The sequence below is a fragment of the Sorex araneus genome, chromosome X (genome assembly GCF_027595985.1).
Source record: "Sorex araneus isolate mSorAra2 chromosome X, mSorAra2.pri, whole genome shotgun sequence".
Classification (NCBI taxonomy): domain Eukaryota; kingdom Metazoa; phylum Chordata; class Mammalia; order Eulipotyphla; family Soricidae; genus Sorex; species Sorex araneus.
In genome coordinates, this window is record NC_073313.1 from 318,111,181 (window position 1) to 318,130,200 (window position 19,020).

The window sequence follows — 19,020 nt, forward strand, 5'->3', positions numbered from 1 at the left end:
CCAAAGAATAAACTTTGGGATAGGGGGTGACTTGTATCTCTCCCAGCAGTGCTTAGGACCTGACTTTGTGCTCAGGAGGTGACACCTGGTATTGTTTGAGGGAATGTATGCCTGTTGGGGATTGAATTGGGGTCAGCTGCATACATGGCAAGTACCTTACCTCTTGTACTATCTCTCTGCCCTCTCTGAGAATAAACTTAAGAGATGAAAGACTTGTCCATTGAAAACTGTCATCCGCCGTTAAAAGTAATGAAGACACAAGGAAATGGAAAGATTCTCTGTATTCATGGATTAGAAAGAGTTTAGCTCCAAGCAATCTAGTGAATACAGATCTCTAGAATTTATACCTTTAAAGGCTTATCTATTTGTGTGTTTTTAGATTTTTATGATTTATTTTACCATTTTATTTCTAAAATAGGACAGGATAGTTAAACACCTCCTTGGAATTGCTGTAGGAAAAAAAAATTTTTTTTAACAAACTATTTTTGAGTCATTTAGATTTGTAGCCAAGTTGAGCAATTTCTACGTACCTCCTGTTCCCAAATCTGTTTGATTGTCCTTGTAACCTTTCAAGGTTAGAGAGGGAGATTTTCTTAGAGCGGTAACAATTTCTCTACCAGAGTGGAAGGCAAGGTATCAATCAGACTGTCCACCTCACTCTGCTCTAACATCCTTGGGCCGGGCACTCAGCAGTGCCTCTGTTTCTACCTATCGGCCCAGTGGAACAATAAGATAAGTCATAGTCAGGCCTGTTCTAATTCCCGGGAAAGACTTCCCACTGACTGCAGCAGTCTCCCCAGTGTGTGGTCAGAGATTGAAACTCTAACTCCTGCCCTTTCAAAGTGTTTTTGCCTTTTTTTCTCTTTGACTCATCATATGACCTAGAGTCACCTAATTTCAGTCAGTAATTTGTGATCCACAAAATCTTCATGTACACCTTCTTTCAAAATAAATTTTGTAGGGATATGAGAAATAATATACAATTGGTTGAGGTGCTTGCCTTGCATGTGGCTGACCTAGCTTCGATCCCTGGTACATATGGTCCCCTGAGCACTGCCAGGAGGGATCCCTAAGTGCAGATCCAGGAGTAAGTCCTGAGTACCACCAGATGTGGTCCAAACATTTAGAGAATGTTTACATTATAGTTTTAAATAATGTGATTGTGATGTTAAATTAGAATTATAGATGTACAGAATTACTACAAACCACCTCCACCAAAATGCATATACTCTACACCACTTTATTATTATTGTTTTGAGAGGGAGGGCAAGTCACATCTGGCAGTGTTTAGGTCGTACTCCTGGTACTGTCCTTAGAGATTATTCTTGGCAGGTTCAGAGGATCGTATGGGCTGCCAGGTACTGCATGCAAGGCAAGAACCCTACCCACTATAATACTGCTCAGGCCCTACCACTGCCCTTTTTTCACATCTGGTCCCATCTTTATTTTCCCCTTCCCATCACTTCCCACCACTATTTATTGATAAGTTTTGTAGGCCAAAGACCTACAAGGTGTGTCATTGTTTGATATTGTCTATTCCCTAGTTTTGTCTTTCTGTTTTCCACAGATGAATTAGCTCACCTGCTATTTACTCTTCTTTTTTGGTCTTATTTCACTTGACATAGTACCCTCTAGTTCCATCTAAGTTTCAGCCAACTGCATAATTCCATCATTTCTTATAGCTGCATAAATTCCATTGTGTGTATATGTCACAATTATTCATTCGTTTGTTGTTGAACATTTTAGTAGTTTACATTTCCTAGCTTTTTTACTAAGTGCTACAATGAGCATAGGTATTCATAACGTCTTTTTTGAATTAATATTTTTTAGTTGGGGGTGGGAGTGAGGTGGAACCACTAGGTCATATTGGAGACCTATTCTTGGAGTTTAAAAAAAATCTTGATACTGTTTTTATTAGAGGCTGAATCAGATGATATTTTCACTAGTAACAAGTAAGAGTTCCTTTTTATTACATCACCACCCACATTACATGTTTCTTTTTAATGTGCCGTTCTCTCTGGCAACAGATGGCATCTCACTGTTTTATTTGCATTTTTAAAATTTTAAATGACAATAAACACTTTTTCAAATGCCTACTGGCCATCTCTATGTCTTATTATTTCTTTTTAAAAAATCTTCATTTATCTCTCCATTTGTTGATGAATTATTGGGTTTTGCTATTATAGAGCTTTTAGAGTGCTTTATATTTCTTGGGCATTAGCCTCTTAATGATTGTGACACTTATGGTCTTGGTGTACATAGTAGTCTCACCACCAGCAAGTATGTACAAATGTAAAAGAAGCATTTGTTCTAAGTCCTTATAGAATGTCATCAGAATTTTGATGGGGACTGCAGTGAATCTGTATAATGCTTAAGGTTAGGATGGTCCTTTTGACAATGTTAATTCTTCCAAATCATGAGCTGGGTGTTTTTTCATTTCCTAATGTCCTCTTCTATTTCTTTGAATAGTGTCTTGCAGTTTTCATTACACAAGCCTTTCACATCCTTTGTCTACTTGATTCCTAGGTATTTGATGTTTTCGGATGCTATTTTAAATAAAGTTGTCTTTCTAATTTCTTTCTCATCTGGTTAATTACTTGGTACAGAAAAGCAATTTTTGTCACACACACCCTTTCTTAATTGAGATTTACATTAAGCCTCTAAGATTGGAATGTTTCTCCAGAAGAGGGCTGAATAGCCTTCCCCTGGCAGCTGGAGAGGGGCTGCCATGTTCTTGGTGCTCTGCTCCTGGCCTAGTGTCTGCTGAAGGACTGTGTGGGGGTGGGACAGAGGTATGAAATGGGCGCAGCCCTGGTGGCAGTGAGTGCAAGCCTGACTGGTTAGGTTTATTGACATATACTTTAATATCTCACTAGTTCAAAGTATTATGAGTAGTAAGCTGAAATCAAAGAAATTGCTTTAAGTTTTATTTAAAGGAAAAGGTCATGGTAGAAATCATGCCCCCCCGGTACTTACCCTCCTGGATGTGCTCCAGTATCCATGTCAACTCTGAGAGAGGTCTGCAGTGGATGCCAGTCTTGCCATTGTGGCTCTTGTGGCTGTTTCTGAATGCTGATGGCTTTAGCCAGACGGGGAGTGGTGATTCCCCTGTGACTCGAGGGGCAGTGGCAGAGTAGGGTAAACAATGTATGCCATCCGCAGCACTCCTTCAGCAGATTGTGGGGTGAGGGGGGCTCAAGGCTGGCAGTGAAGACACTGAAGGGCCTGGGTTTGTGATTTTCCCTGAGATCTGAATAAATGGCCAGATGAGACCACAGGCCCCCAGGCTCTAGCTCTGTGTCGGTTGTGTTCGTCACTTTTCTCTGTTGCTCATTTGTGATTGATGTGCGAGCGGATGCACCAGGCATTATTTCATGGAACAGTGCTGGGATGGCATCAGGCTGCACTGGGAGAATGAGCTTTGGCCAGCACACTGTATCTCTGAGTCATTTGAGATTTGATCTGTCTTTGTATTGGCACTCCCTGCTCCCTTCCTGTACCAGGTTCTGGAAAATGTGTATTCCCACCTGCCTTGGTTCCTTGAGGAACATCAGATTCACAGAATCCTGGTGGTAAGGTCTAGTGATATCCTGGGGGAGTTTGCTGAGTTTTCTCAGTTCTCCTGGATTGACTGGATTCTTCAGGTAAGAATGTTCCATCTGGGAGGCTGGGGGTATAGTACAGCAGGTAGATTGTTTGTCTTGCATGTGACGAACCGGGTTGGATCTCTGACACCTCATCTGGTCTTGTGAGCACAGAGCCAGGAGTAAATCCTGAGTGTACCACCCTGTATAGCCTAATAATGGAAAAAAAAAAAAGAATGATTCATCTGGTAAAGAATATTTAAGAAAAAAAGTCTATCCCTTGTCCGTTATAGTTTGGCACAATGTGAAGTTGTCTGGTAAGACAGGGCTTGAGGTGGCTTGGAGACTGTACCTATCAGTCTCCAGGTTTCACTGGTTCTCTGAGTTTCTTCTGGTGAGAGATAAGAACAGTTCTAAAAGGTGCATTTTGAGTGCATATTTCCTTTGGTGTCTTCATTAGCCAACTGCAGAGAGAGGGGGAGAGAGAGGGGAGAGAAAGGGGGAGGGAGAAGAGGGAGTGAGAGAGGGAGAGGGGGAGAGAGAGAGGGAGGGAGAAAGGGAGAGGGAGAGAGAGGGAGGGAGGGAGGGAAGGGGGAGAAAGAGCACTTGCACATGTCAGCGTGTGCACAGGATTTTTTTTTTTTCTTTTTGGGTCACACCTGGCGATGAACAGGGGTTACTCCTGGCTTTGCACTCAGGAATTACCCCTGGCGGTGCTAGGGGACCATATGGGATGCTGGGATTCGAACCCGGGTCAGCCGCGTGCAAGGCAAACGCCCTACCCGCTGTGCTATTGCTCCAGCCCCGTGCACAGGATTTTAATTAGGTTTTGTTGTCGCTGCTCTTGGGATTTGTAATTTCACAGATGTGTGACAAGGACCCGTTGATGGGGGAATCTTTGACTTCAGTGTGCTTTCTGTGGTTCAGAACTCAGATGCAGATTTTGGACAAAATAATAAAAGTTGTAATAAAAATACCTCTTGACATTTTTCTTCTTCTTACGTAGCTGTCCTGACTTGTTTACCTTCTTTGGAAACAAGTGCAGCAGCTTCACGGTCTTCCCGCACAGGCCTGCTGTGCAAACCGCAGAGATGGTTCTGACGGCTTTCCCAAGCAGCCAGACTGCTGCTGAGCTTAGGGTGAGGCTCTCTGGGCCAGCACAGAAGATCCAGACCGTCAGGGATTTGCTGACAGTTCTGAGGCCGCTTGCCTGCTTCACTTAGCATGTACTTTTAGTCCTTGCAGTTGTTGATGTTGGGTTTTCGTTTTTGTTAAGGAGCATTTCCTTCAGCGGCCTTGAGCAGGTCCTGATTTTAGGTTTCTTTGGGCTGATGATACCCCCTTTTCCCAGCTCCACCGCCCAGACCCGCCCAGCCAAGGGCGTTGCGGTTCCTGGCTTGGCTTTGAGTTGCCATCTGCTCTTTCCCCAGTGCCATTCTGGCGCAGCATTAGCAGGCTTATATCAAGGCGGTGATTTTCAAAAGCCTCATTGGTAGGTGAGTTCAAGAGAATGCCAAAACTTTGAAATTTATTTGAACAGTTGAAGTTCTGGAGAGTTCTTTGTTGCCTACACATTGGCGCCTTGATGTCTGCTCTGTTAGGAGCAGCTCCACAGAATTGACTTTGTCTTCACCTTCCCGCTGTCTCTCTGTCCCTTAGAATGCTGGACTTTACTCTTCTCTGAATCAGCTGTACCTGCACCTCTTTTCCTTCTTTCTTGATCTTGAGTCACAGCTGTCAGTGCTCTGGGCTTACTCTTGGCTCTGTGCTTAGAATTCAGTCCTGGCAGGCTCAGGGGTCAAGTATGTGGTGGTAGGGACTTGGCCTGGGACGGGCGTGTGCCAGGCAGGCTCTCGATGCAGTAGCTCTCTATTCCCTGCACCTGTACTTTGGGAATCAGACCTGTGCCTTGTCTCTGCAGCATCTTTGGGCACATTTAAAGTCTCCTTGTTCTTGGAGCCCAGGGCATGTGTTTCATTTTTGTATTTGTGGTGTCTGGTTGTCTTGTTCCATCATTACCTTGTTTGGTCCTTTCGGGGGCCACTCTGACTTCCCCATGTCCCTTATTGATGCCTGGGGTGGTGCCTGTTGTACAGTGAACAGCTGTGGTGTGGGTGGTTGCAGACTCTCATGAACACCCCATCAGAGTGAACTGTAGGCTGTGGAGCAACCAGACTTGATAGCTGTGGATGGAAACACCCAGAACTGCTTGCTGTCCTCTGTCCTGGGATCCTGCGCTAATGACAGGATCTCCATGGGCATTTGGGGATCTGTTTTCTGCAGTGCCTCTCAGCTGTAGGGGTACCTCTTCCTGCATGGCTGACTGACTCCACTCACTCACTGGTGGGGAGCTCTAAGCATTGCCCAAAGAGAAACAAAGACCCCAAGGACTTTCTTTGAGGAATTCCTTTTCCTTGTGTATTTGTAGCAGTAGCAGCTCTACAGAGAGTAGTGACCAGCCTACTATGGCAGAGGGGCTGGAGGGCCTCCTGTGAGGGGCCTCTGTGTCCCCAACAGGACGACACATCAGGCTCTCCTTTGGGGAGCTGCTTGAGAATACAGGTTAGTGAGGGAGGCTATGCAGTACCCCCATAACCACTTTTCCCCACCTTCCCCTCAGTCCCTGACCAACTCCACACTGGGAGGAAAGGATTGGGAAGAGGTGACTGGGAGGAAGAGGATTCTGGGGGAGGGATTCCGACTTCTCCTGTTTTGACCGCATCTCCTTCTCCTGCCCAATGCCTGGTTGAACTGGGGAAAGCAAGGATTCTTTTCTTTCATCCCAGACTAGTTCTCAGCTTAGCCAAAGAGTTGGCTTCTCTCTCTGAATTCTGTCAGGTTATATCCTCTGCAGAGACAGCAACAAAGTAGCAACCAAGAATCTCCTCTTCTGCCGTCACCTCCCAAACAGAACCAGACAAACCAGAACAAAGCAATCGAAGGACACAGCCAAGTAGCAAAGCTCGGGCACCCTTTTTCCAAAGAGGCCACTTACAAAAATCAGTATGTGTGTTGTTTAGTTTCACATGAGCATATGGCTTAGTGACATCTTTCCAGAACCTTCTCTACATGTTCTCTACATTATCTAAACAGTGTGAGTTAAAATTGGCATCCATCACTGGGGATGTGGCTCAGTGGATTAGCACTTGCCTTACACGTGTGAGACCATGTCCAGTGCATGTGCATGCACACACACACACACACACACACACACACACATGCACACACACACAGAGAGAGAAAACCCACCAGTATCTCATCTTCATAGTTAAAAATAAGCAGATAATTAATGAAGGGGTTTGCTAGAGACGTTCATTGTTGTATAGTAAGATGTGTACAGTAGCTGACCCATTTCGTGTCTCCCCCATTTGTAAGAACTGAGCCTTCCCTTCATGGTCCTGGCTCATTGGGGATGAAGCTGGAAGTGGACAGGTTGGGGGCTGCCCGCCTGGAGGCCTTTGGCAGGCATCAGTCTCCTGGCTCACTGCCTGGTTTCAGAAATAACTTTGTCTTCCCGGCATTTCATTGATTGCTGCTTGTTGCTTTGCATTTATAGCTCTTTATGGAATTTTGTTGCTACTCTGAAAATTTTACATTTGCTCACGAAGCCAACTTTGACACTCTCAAATTAGCAAACAAACTTGCCTAGTGATGATGAAAATAAACCAAACCCACTGCACTCCAGTCCTCTGAGGCAAGCAGTGCTTTCCCGTGCTTCTCAGTCCTGTCGCGTCAGTGCAGTCTGGAAGAAAACGCTGTGCTCGGGGCAGGCCTGTGAGAGTCCCTGCAGGCCCAGGCCCTGTCATGCTGAGGCTCTGGAGGGAGTACGGTGAGGGCTGAGTTGCCCGCTGCTCTGCTTTCTGTGGCAGGCACAAGCCTGAACTTGTAGTTCAAGCCCAGGTCTTGAGTCATGCCTTCCCAGAACTACCCAGAACCAGCGACTGACTCCCCGCCCACCACTGGCCTGAAGCAGCTTCCCTTCAGGGGGCTCACTCTGAACACAAGTGGGGGACCAGCCACTGGGACTGATGCGTCACTGAGAGCCCAGCCCAGGTCCCGGCCTGTCTCTCTCCCTGCCCACGTGGCTGCTTCCCTTCCCCTGCAGCACCTCCCGTGACAAACCTTTAATTCTTGAATTGTAGCTTGTGTCACCAGTGTCACCTGCAGATCAGACGGTGGCTGTGTCCCCAAAGTATCTTGATACATTCTTCACCCTGTAAAGCAGGAGATTCTGAGTGAGTGAAGAAGGCCTGAGGGGAGCAGTGAACACAGGGAGAGTGTGAGCGGGCCCCAGAGGCTCCACCTCTGTCCTTCTCAGAGCCTTGAACTCCCCAACCTCTACCTGTGTCCCCACCTACAGGACCATCTGGGGCAGGGGATGTGATTGTTAGATCCAGGTCTGGGGAAGGACCACCCCGGCACTACTCAGGGACATGGTCACTGTCTTCCAGGTCACTAACACCTATATAAACCAGCACCCCCCACCCTTGTCTCTGTAATTGGCTATCCCATGGGCGAGCAACCAGACTTGGATTTATTGGACTTGGTAACAGTGACAGTAAAAGGAGCAGAGGAACTGCGACTATCTGGGTTAATGTGTCACCCTGGAAACTGGGTTTTGAGTCATGGCTTGTGAGTTCAGGGGTTTGCTGCGTTTCACATTTTACTTTCCCTCTGAAGTAAACCACTTCCACCCAGTATCTACAAACACCCTCTTTCCACCATCGGGATTCAAAGTATTATTATTATTTTTTACTCTAATATTACAATGACATTGTATTACTGGGCAAGATTTTATCTCTTCATCTGTGTATTCTTTTGTGTTGTCCTTTAAAAACTTAAAAATAAGTTAGCTTAGATTAAAGAAATTGGACATGAACAATGTAATAAAAGAAATATTTTCTATCCATGTTCTCTTTCTTGCCTCTCCAGTAAGATCCAGTTCCTCTCTGATATCTAGTTCTGGTTAAAGTGAAAGCCGGGGATTGGGTTAGAACCAGTATGAAGGAAAAATGGAAGGTTGGTAGACAGGGGCCGAGAAAGAAATGCTTTTCAGCGGATTATAGAGATGAGATATTTTCCCTCATATGGTAGTGAAAATGGATGGAGGGGACAAAATAATATTGCAGCAAGTGATGTTAGATTGAAACAATATGTGTGAAGCCACTTAAAAGTTAAAAGTGAGGGGCCAGAGAGATAGTACAGTAAATAATGTCCCTTGCATACAGCTGACCTGAGCTCCATCCCTGGCCCTGCATTATGGTCCTCCAGGAGCCCACCAGGAGTGATCCCTGACGTCAGAGCCAGGGGTAACCTCTGAGCACCATTGGGTATGGCCCCAAAACAAAACAAGCATATAATTGAAAGTAAAAGTGAGTGTTTGATTGCAACTTGAGTTCACGTGTCTTCCCTGATGGTTTTGAGAGTGCTGGAGTAGAAAGGCCTGTATGGGAGCCCTAACTTCCCACTGTAGCTCATGACCAGGAAGGACCACTTCTCTCTCTCTCTCTCTCTCTCTCTCTCTCTCTCTCTCTCTCTCTCTTTTTGGTGTTTAATCTTTTTATTGCAGACCTGACATGATTATACTAAATATTAATTTGTATCATTTAATGACAAAAAGTATATTTAATATATAAAACCCAATGTATTTAATAATAACTATTTTCTATTAATTTGTATCATTTAATAAATATTTTACTGTTAACTGCATAATATTTAATTAAAAAATTTTTATTAGTGAATCTCTGTGAGGTACAGTTATGAAATTATGAACTTTCATGTTTGCATTTCAGTCATACAGTGATCGTTTACATCCCTCCACCAGTGCCCATTCTCCTCCACCAATGATCCCAGTATCCCTCTTACCACCCGCCCCCAATACCCCCACCACCCCACCCTGCCTCTGTGGCAGGGCATTCCCTTTTGTTTTATCCTTTTGGGTGTTGTAGTTTGCAATAGAGGTATTGAGTGGCCATCATGTTCCGTCTGTAGTCTACTTTCAGCACGCATCTTTCAACCTGAGCAAGGACCCCTTCTCTTGATCCTGGCTCCTGGTGTATCACCCAGCAGCGAGGTGCGAGGATCATGGGACCAGAAAATAATTTCAGGCCAGCTTATCAGCAGCGCCCCATTACTCCCCCTCAGATTTCTGCCAGAGGGGATCTTCCTGCAGGAGCTTCCTTCCTAGGAGAGGTGTCTGAGGGGCCAGAGGCGGCCTGGGCAGAGCTCCTGCTCGCCGATTCTCTTGAACTTCACCCACAAATGAGAGACACGAGACCTGTGGTCTTCTCCCTGCCTGGCAGTAAGTCAGAGGGCCTGGGGGAGCCGCTGCAGGAGCGGACTAAGTGGGTTATAGGTGGGAGAGAGCTGGCGGCTTTTCCCAAAGGGAAGAGTGTGGACGCCAGCCTGACTCACGGCCCTTAGCAGGGGCTGAGTCAAGCAACAGCAACTGGCATTTTCGATCTTGTATTTATTTTTATGTCCAAAGTCAGACTTCTGCGTTTCCTTCCCCCTCCCTCCACTCCCCCGCCCCCTGAAAAAGAGCAAAGGCCATGGTTTAATGGCCTCATGTCTATGGCCCAGTCCAGGAGGTGTAGTATTTCCCTGCGCCTCTCTTTTTTTTTGAGAGTAGGGTCTGCCAGCCCTTTTTTTGTGGGCTTGTTGTGGTTGTGGGCAGTTCTGCGATTCTGGCCTCAGGCCAGGCCAGTGCTGAGTGGCAGGGGTCAGAAGAAACAAAATTTTTTTTCACTTTTCTTTATTTTTATTTTTGAGTTATTGTGAAATAAAGAGTTACAAAGCTGATCATAACAGGGTTTTAGTCAACTGTGTGTTCCAACACCCATCCCTCCACGCATGTACATCTCTACCACCAGGGTCCCCAGTTTCCCGCCTGCCACCCTCCCCGCAGCCTGTCTCTATGGCAGGCACTTTCCTTCTTTCTCCAGAGAGGGTTCTGAGGCCGGAAAGGTTGTGTTTATGTGACAGTTTCTGTGCTTATATGACAGTTTTCCTCTGCCAGGCAAAGGCATGGAGACCTTCTTTCATTTGTGTTGAATTTGTTATCAGTTTTTATTTCTTAGTTTTATAGGTTAAGAGCTCTAAGAAGAAGGAAGAGTTTATAGCTAATTTGTATTCTTCGGTGGGGGAACACTCAGAGGTGCTCAGAGACTGTTCCTGGCTCAGTGCTCAGGAGGACCCTGGCCATGCTTAGAGGACCAGTTGAAAAGCTGGGGATCAAACCAGAGTCATCTGTGTGCGACGCAAACAGCTTAACCCCCTGTGCCATCTCTACAACCCCCCTAATCTTATTGTGTTATCTGTTTCAAGCTCTGTAAAAAATGTTAGCTCAACATTGGAGATTGTTTGACTTCTTAATTTTTGTTTTTAGTTTGGGTTTGGGGGCCACACTTGGCTGTGCTCAGGGCTTACTCTTGGCTCAGCACCAGGGATCACACTGAGTGGTACTCAGGAGATCAGATGGGGAGGGCGGGGATCGAGTGCAGCCTCTCATATCTTAATTCTTACTGTTCAGTTTCTCTGCTCGAAGTTGTGGATGGAGATCATTCTGTTCACTGTCTTTGTGAAAATTCCTTTCCCTTGACCAGGCTTGCGGGCCCTTTGGGAGCACATGTAAAATGTGCTCCAGCCCTTTAGTTTGGGCGGGGGGTGAAGGTTGAGGGGGGCTGGCTCAGCTTGGTTCCCAGAGAACCTTTTGGAGAGAACTGGGCTGGAGACCAGAGAGAATCTAGGCATTTGGCCTTCCCAGTGGTCAGAGCAGGAGAGCTTAAACTTGGGAGTTGTCACCAGGGTGTGGTCTACTTACAGAGAGGGGAAAGCTTGGTGCGGGTTAAGCTGAGGGGGGCTGGTGAGTGAGATCTGTGCTGCTGATGGTGAGGTCCATGGGCCAGTGCCGCCACATTCCTCCATGAGGTCATGCAGCATCTTTCCAGCACCTGGACCTCATGCTTTGGCACATCTCATCTGAAATTTGGCACAAAATATCAAGACCAGTGTTTCCCCAAGACAGCTGTAGGGCCCAGAGTTTCCTTCCATGCCAGCCTCATTGTTGAACCTCCATGGAGTGGGGACATAGGTGAATGGAGACTCTTAGGACCAGGGAGAGACTACTGATGCCCCTGCCCCCTCCCTGTGTCCTCTCCATGCTCCAGAATCCCGAGGTGCTTGGGGTAGCATGACTACACTCAACCTTTCTCTTGGGTGAAAGGACAGACGGACAGAGGAGGAGGGGAGCAGGGTTTAGGGCAGCATCTGCTCTGTGCCTGAAGGAGGTGAGCAGGACCTTCTGGGTGGTCAGATCTAGGTGGGCAGAGGCGGAAATGGGCAGACCAAAGCCTTACGGCAATGGGTTTGGGTTGCAGAGGAATAGGAGGAGGAGGAACAGGGCATTTCTGCACCAGATGAACAGAGAGTTCTGCTGTGTCTCCTAGAACCCAGCAGCAAGCGTCATGGGACAAGGATAGCATTGGATCTGTGGTAGCACCATTCTTCTTTGATTAGTGGGGCCTTTACGGAACCCCACTTGGTAAACTGACCTGCCTTTGTCTCCATCTCTGTGCTTCTTGCTCCTCTGGGAGTGCACGTTGACATTAAGAGGAGGCACTGGTAAGTCTTGAGTGATGGTCCTCAGTTCTTCTACATACTCATCACCCATCAGGGAATTCCATGGCACTGCCGAGGTCAGCATACAGGAGGAAACAATTTCAGCCATTGTATGAGGCCTTGGAGTTGTCAAGTTGACAATGGAGTAAGACTTGAGACTTGCCAGAGTCCTGGACGTCTCTGGGGGCACAGTGTTGATACCAGCGTCATTGTTTCTTGCCCTTACAGGCACTTCTGACAATGGGCCTGGGGGGCTCAGTGCCACTTTGCATAGTCTCTTTGTGGCATTCTGGGAAACTGTGTGGAATCAAAAGACAAATGAAGCCTGGTACAGGGAAGTGAGGGGAGTGAGACGAAGAACACTGGGTTAATTCAGCCCAAGAAAGACCCTCCAGATTATTAACAAGTCTCCCTCATCCCCCGATGTCAGCACTCCACCCGGCTCTGCACCTGGGTTGTTTGCACCCACAGTTTTAAAGCGTTTTTCCCTGCAACAATGTCTTCCCAAGCTTGCTTCTATCAGAGATCCCCTAAAGATGCAAGACTCATAGTTGAGCCAGCAGGATCCAAGCTGTATCTTTAAGCCAGGCTGTCCCAGTCAGCTCAGGGAGAGACTAGATTTCAGGACATCAGGGGGCAGGAACTGTCCCCATTATCCTTGGAAGCTTGGCCACACAGAGGGCGCTGGCCCAGGAGGCCTAAAGAGCTGGAGGCTGGAGCCGAGCTTGACGGAGATGTTGGTGAAGGGGGGGTCACAGGCCTGACTGGAGGTCGTGGGGGTGTGGCAGAAGGGTCTGTTCATACGCCCAGGACAGTGGGACAGGGTCTCTGGGTGGGGAAGTTTCTGTCTGTATAAACGGAGCTGAGAGTGGATCCAGTGGGCTCCCACATGGCTCTCCGACCAGACTGTGCAAGCAGACGGAGGGGAATGGGAAGGCTTGCCTTGGCTTTGTTTCTTTTCTCCTCCCCGCGCCTCTCCTCCCCTCTTGTCCCTTTCCCTTTCCCTTCTCTTCACCTTCCCGTTCCCCTTCTCTTCCTCTTTCCCTTCCCCTCCCTTTCCCCTCTCATTCCTTCCTTCCTTCCTTCCTTCCTTCCTTCCTTCCTTCCTTCCTTCCTTCCTTCCTTCCTTCCTTCCTTCCTTCCTTCCTTCCTTCCTCCCTTCCTTCCTCCCTCCTTCCTCCCTTCCTTCCTTCCTCCCTTCCTTCCTTCCTCCCTCCCTTCCTTCCTCCCTTCCTTCCTTCCTTCCTTCCTTCCTTCCTTCCTTCCTTCCTTCCTTCCTTCCTTCCTTCCTTCCTTCCTTCCTTCCTTCCTCCCTCCCTCCCTTCCTCCCGTCCTACCCCCTCCCTCCCTCCCTCCCTCCCTCCCTCCCTCCCTCCCTCCCTCCCTCCTTCCCTCCCTCCCTCCCTCCCTCCCTTCCTTTCTTGAGCTACAATCACTGGAGCTCGGGGCTTACTCCTGGCTCTACTTAGGGATCACTGCTGAAGGGGATTGGGGGACCATGTAGGATGCCAGGGACTGAACCCAGGCAGTCTAAGTGCAAGGCAAGCTCTCCCCCTCCACCCCCAATCTCTCAGTCCCTCTAGCTGAAGCATAGATGGTGGGTAAAGCATCGACTGAGGTGGAAAGCTGAACTGGGTGCAGCGAGTGCAGGCTTGTTTATTCAGGGGCTCTCACCCTTTCCTGGACCGACACCATATTGGAGTGTGGAGATGCACCTTCATATTTGGGTTAAGGTACTCCTTCTCACCCATGACCACATCCATTCGACTCATTAATTAAGCTGGGTGAATTCATTGCCACAGCTGTGACAGTGCAGTGTCACCGTCCCAGAGCAGGGCTTGGGGACATGGGAAGTGGGGGAGGTGGTGAGAGGGAGATTGGCTCCTGCTCAGCACAGGCCTGGTGGGTTGGGCTGATGCGTTAGCCCAGGCAGCATGTTTCTTGATGACTTCCCGAGGCAGTTGATTCATGTCATTGAAACAGTAGCAGCTCAGGGCTGTTGCTTTGCAGCTGCTCTTGCCTTAGGTGCTGTCTTTGAGTCAGAGCTTCAGAGGTGCAGGCGCAGGAAGCGGGAAGCGGGGAGCAGGAGGCTCTGGGAGCTGGCTCAGAAGGGCAGGAGAAGCCGCCTCCTCCTGCTTCCTCCAGACACCAGCACCCACCCTGTGCACTGTGTGGTCCTCAAGAATGTCCAGTCCAAAGGCACGGAGAAGTCACCCCACTCCCCCAGAGGGTCTCTGCCTGGCTCCCTGCCTCGTGCAGTCACAGCTCCCTTCACAGGTGAGAAAACAGGCAGAGAAGGTCCCTGACTGTTTCCCAGGCCCCCACCCGCCCTCATCTTCTCCAGGAATGTCTCTCCTTTCACCACTTCCTCCAGCCCCCTTGCGTCTTCCTGGACTGGGGGTGAGGGATCGGGGAGAGCATTATCAGTTTAAACTGAAGCACAGCCTGGGGCTGGAGAGATAGTGTAGCAGTAGTGTGCTTTGCCTTGCACATGACTGACCCAGGTTTGATCCCCTAAGAACTGCTGTGCTGAGCACAGAGCCAGGCGTAACCCCTGACCATTGCCGTTTGTGGCCCAAAATTTAAAAAAGAAATATTGTAAACCTGAGACACAGTCATGGGAAACTATCATTAACAACACTATTGTAAATAATAGAAGCTCAAAAAAAAAAAAGTCAGAACATAAACTGAAGTGTAAGTGTCATAAATGGGCAAAGAGTTCTGGATGGAGAAAGTTCAGGGCTGTTGAAATACAGGGCAAAGGGGCTCAGAGTGATATTACAGTGGGTAGAGCGTGCGCCTTGCACATGCCTGGCCTGGGTTCGATCCTAAGCATCCCATATGGTTCCCGAGCACTGCCAGGAGTGATCCCTGCATTGCAGAGCCAGTAGTAAGCCCTGGGCACAACCGGGTGTGGCCCCCAAACAAAAACTAAAAAAGAAAGGTTCAGTGAAATTGTAAACTGGTTTAGCTTCCTGGAGAGGTGGGGGGTGGGGAGCCAAGGGCAGAAGTTGTGTGGCAGAGGCTGCTGTGTGCCAGGCTCTGTGTGGGTGTTCTGCGTGTTTCTTTACATATGTGCTCTCGCTTCTCCATGCTGCAGTGGGGTAGGTGGTGTTATTCCCGTTTTACAGGTTGTGAAGCTGAGGCTGAGAAAGGCTGGGTCATGCTTGTGTGGTTAGCCATAGAGGAGGAGGAATCTGAAGTGACATTAACTGAGCAAGTGGCTGCGCTCTGCAGGCTCCGACAGGTGGATCCAGGGTCCAGCCTGTAGAGGCAGAGGCCGAGGACCGTCTGGGGGAGTGCCTTTCAGCGCCTCAGGTGTCTCTGTTCTGTCCCTGGGCCTCTGCCCTTTTCTGTCTGGTGACTGCTGATCCTTTGCAGCAGCAGCATTCCTTGCTTTTTATGGTAAGGAAGCATTTTGACCATTTTAGAAGATTAAGATCTTTCCTAGGCAGTTGGCTTGTTTGAAACAGGAGAAATGAAAAGTTCTGCTTGCTACCCCTCTTCTCACGCATTGTAGGAGGGGGTAGAACATCCCATGGGATGTGCAGTCCTTGCTCCAGATAGTACAGAGGGTTAGGTGCTTGCCTTGCATGCCCTTGTTTGTTCCCTGGCACCACGTGGTTCTTGTCTCCTCCACCCCACCACAAGGGGTCACTCCTGAGCACAGGGCCAGGAAGAGCCCCTGAACACCATGGGTTGTGCATCCCCCCTCATCCCTGCTCCCAGTTGACTGCCTTGAGCAATACAACTTAAGGAACTCTGGGCACCGAGTGCTAGTGCTGGGTGTTAAGGGGTGAGGGTGCAGCTAGCCCAATCCTTAACTCTGCACCTTTGGATCTTTGTCTTGAAAACTCTGCTGGATTGGCTAAGAATTGCTGTGAGAGCCCCCCCCCCCCCCCCGCTGCCGCCATAGGCTTCCTGAGCACTACTTGGGAGTCCTCCAGTCAGGGAACCCTTTGGGTGTTGTAACTGGGTTAGAACACCGCCTCTGCCTCCCTCTGCCCTGTGGACACACACCCAGACACACAACCACCACCATCCCCCCCCCCCACACACACACACTCTCTCTTTGCTTTCTATCTGGGGTCGTGAGTTATGTGACTTACTGTGGGACAAGAATTGTTTCTGTTCCCAATTTGGGTGGCTTTGTCATGTTTTTAGATTTCACAGGCAATGTTCAGGGTCCCAAGAGCCAATCCCTGAGCTGCTTGACCTGACCAGACTGTGTGGACCAGATGGTTTCGTGCTGGCCCTGCAGTATTGGGAGCTGCAGCAGTGACGGGGTTTCTGCCTGTGGTGCTGGGAGATGAACCGGGGCCTCGTGCACATGCTAGGCACACGTGTCAGCCTTTTGAGCTTTCTCCCAGGATTGGAGACTCTCAAGAGCAGACTTCCCCTTTCTCACTCCTACAGCAGCCTTTTCCTGCTGGTGATTCATGCTCGGATTCTCCCTAGCCTTTCATCTCACTTTCTTGTGCCACTGGTGGGTTGGGGCCGGTGGGGCCACAGGAGGTTGGCTGATTGCCCTTTGCTGCCACAGGGCTAGCAACAGAATGGCATGGACAGTGGCAGGAAAAGTGGCCGGCTTATGTTGGGCTTCGGCACGGGGCTGGCGCCAACATTCCATCCTTTCCCTCCATGTGCCTCGAGACTGGACTACGCCTGGACTTCCATGGCCTCAGATGTTTACCCCAGGGGGCCCGGGACCCTACTGGCAATTCTTGGCCTGCCATGCCGGTGGCTTAGTGCCAGGACCTGAGGATATATTGTTGCCCGTGCCCCACAGTGTCAGTGGTACCTGAGTCAGCCTGGTGGTGCCATGGGTGGGATGGGGGGACCTCTAGGGCTGTACCTGGAAATGCTTGTGGGACCATGTTGTGATAAGAATTGAACCCATGTTGCTTGCTAGCACATGCCCTAACCTCTGTACTATTACTTGGCCCCTGTGCAACTCCTTCTTAAGATAGTTTTGGTAGCACCCCAGTGCATGAGAAAGCTAAAGGGGGCTCAGTTGTTATTCCTCCCACCAGCTCAGTAGCATCCCCGCTCCCAGAGGTACTGAGCTGGAACGCTTTCAGACCCTCCTCCGAGTTCTGAGAGTCCGTAGTTCTGACTGGGGGCAGGGGCTGGCCAGCTCAGCACTTCCTTGAGAAACTTCAGGTGATCCTCAGCATGCCAGCCTCCCCCTGCCCCCGAATCCTGTGTTGGGGTGGAGGGCTGTCACTGCTCCTGAGCTGCTGATTCGGCCTGCTTGTCGGAGAGACTAGTTTTCTCCTCAGGGTGAGGAAAGGACACTGTGAGTTGGAGGAATATTGCTTCTTGCTCTCCTTAGGTCTGCAAGAAAGACGCAAGTCCTCAGACAGCACTGCTGCACCCTTGGTCCTTTCGGCGTAATTGTCATTTTCTATCTCCTGAGCTCTGTTCTTCAAACAGGGACCTGGGGAGTCCAGGAATCCTTGGTGAATTCCCTCAAATTAATGAGACTAATAAGGGAAACCAGGTTCAGTTTGTGTAAATTAGCTCCACGTTTTTCTGGGTCTTAATGACTGAAATTGCGGATACTAATTAAATGCCCCCAAAAAACTATTAAGTTGCTTTAAGGTCTCTTTGACCTAAAAGCATCTCTGATCTTCAAACCCCATAAAGTGTAAAATTAGCCTGGAGATATTCCCTTTTCAGTATTAACCATCCCCAGAATTTCACCACGCCTGTGATTTGGTTGCCTCCCTAGGGGATGGAGTATTGTGTCAATGTCTCCTGTGGGCTGGTGAGATGCTGGGGTGCAGATGTGACCCTCTGTGAGACAGCCTCCGAACATACTGAGCAGGATATCCCACTGCCCACTACTGGCAGGGCAAGGGAGTATTGAGACACACCAGGAAAAGGCTGAGAAGACCTGCATCCTGCAACTCATTCTTGCCCGTGGTCCTGCCTTTGACCCAGTGTGAGCTGCCAGGATGACTTAAAGCTGGGTGAGGAAAGACCCCCAGTGTGGTGTCTTTTGTTTTGTTTAGTTTTGGTTCGGTTTGGGGGCCACACCTGACAGTGCTCAGGGGTTACTCCTGACAGTGCTCTGGGGGCCATATGGGAAAGGCAAGCGCCCTACCTGCTGTACTGTTGCTCCAGCCGCCATGTGGCCATCTTTGATGCGGTCTCCAGCTGACTCTTTTTCTCTGTGCGCTGTCTTTATTTTTTTCAATCTTTTGTTTTTGTTTTTGTTTTTTTGCCACACCCTGTAATGTTCAGGGCTTACTTACTCCTGGCTTACTTCAACACTCAGGGATCACTCCTGCTGGGCCTCGGGACCATATGGACTGCCAGGAAGAGAACCTTGGTCAGCCACATGCAGGGCAAGTGCCTTACCCACTGTAATGTCTCTTCAACCCTGCCCCTTACCTTTTTAGGTACATGTAACTTGAGTACAGATGGAATGTTTAATTAAGAAAACAATGCGGGGTCCGACTTTAGGGGGGAGGAACTCCAAACAATAATAGTGAGTTTTTTTGTTGAAATATTGAATGTAATCAAAGTAAAGTGAAAGTAAAGCGAAATTTATCAGCTACATAGGCGGGGTGGGGGGCTGCGGAGGTGGGGGGTGAGGGGGAGGTATACTGTGATTCTTGGTGGTGGAATATGTGCACTGGTGAAGGGATGGGTGTTCGAGCATTGTATAACCGAGACTTAAACCTGAAAGCTCTGTAACTTTCCACATGGTGATTCAATAAAAGAATAAATTTTAAAAAAAAGAAAACAATGAGGAATTGGCAGGGATATTTTACATCTTTCTTTGTTTCTTATTATAGTCATTAAAAAT

The 19,020-nt window shown here is 48.6% G+C and overlaps 1 protein-coding gene across 10 annotated transcripts in view; it reads left to right on the plus strand.

The window, feature by feature from the left end:
- Positions 1–19,020, plus strand: part of INPP4A (inositol polyphosphate-4-phosphatase type I A) — a 122,405-nt gene that overhangs the window by 41,792 nt on the left and 61,593 nt on the right. The gene's annotated exons all lie outside the window — the stretch shown is intronic.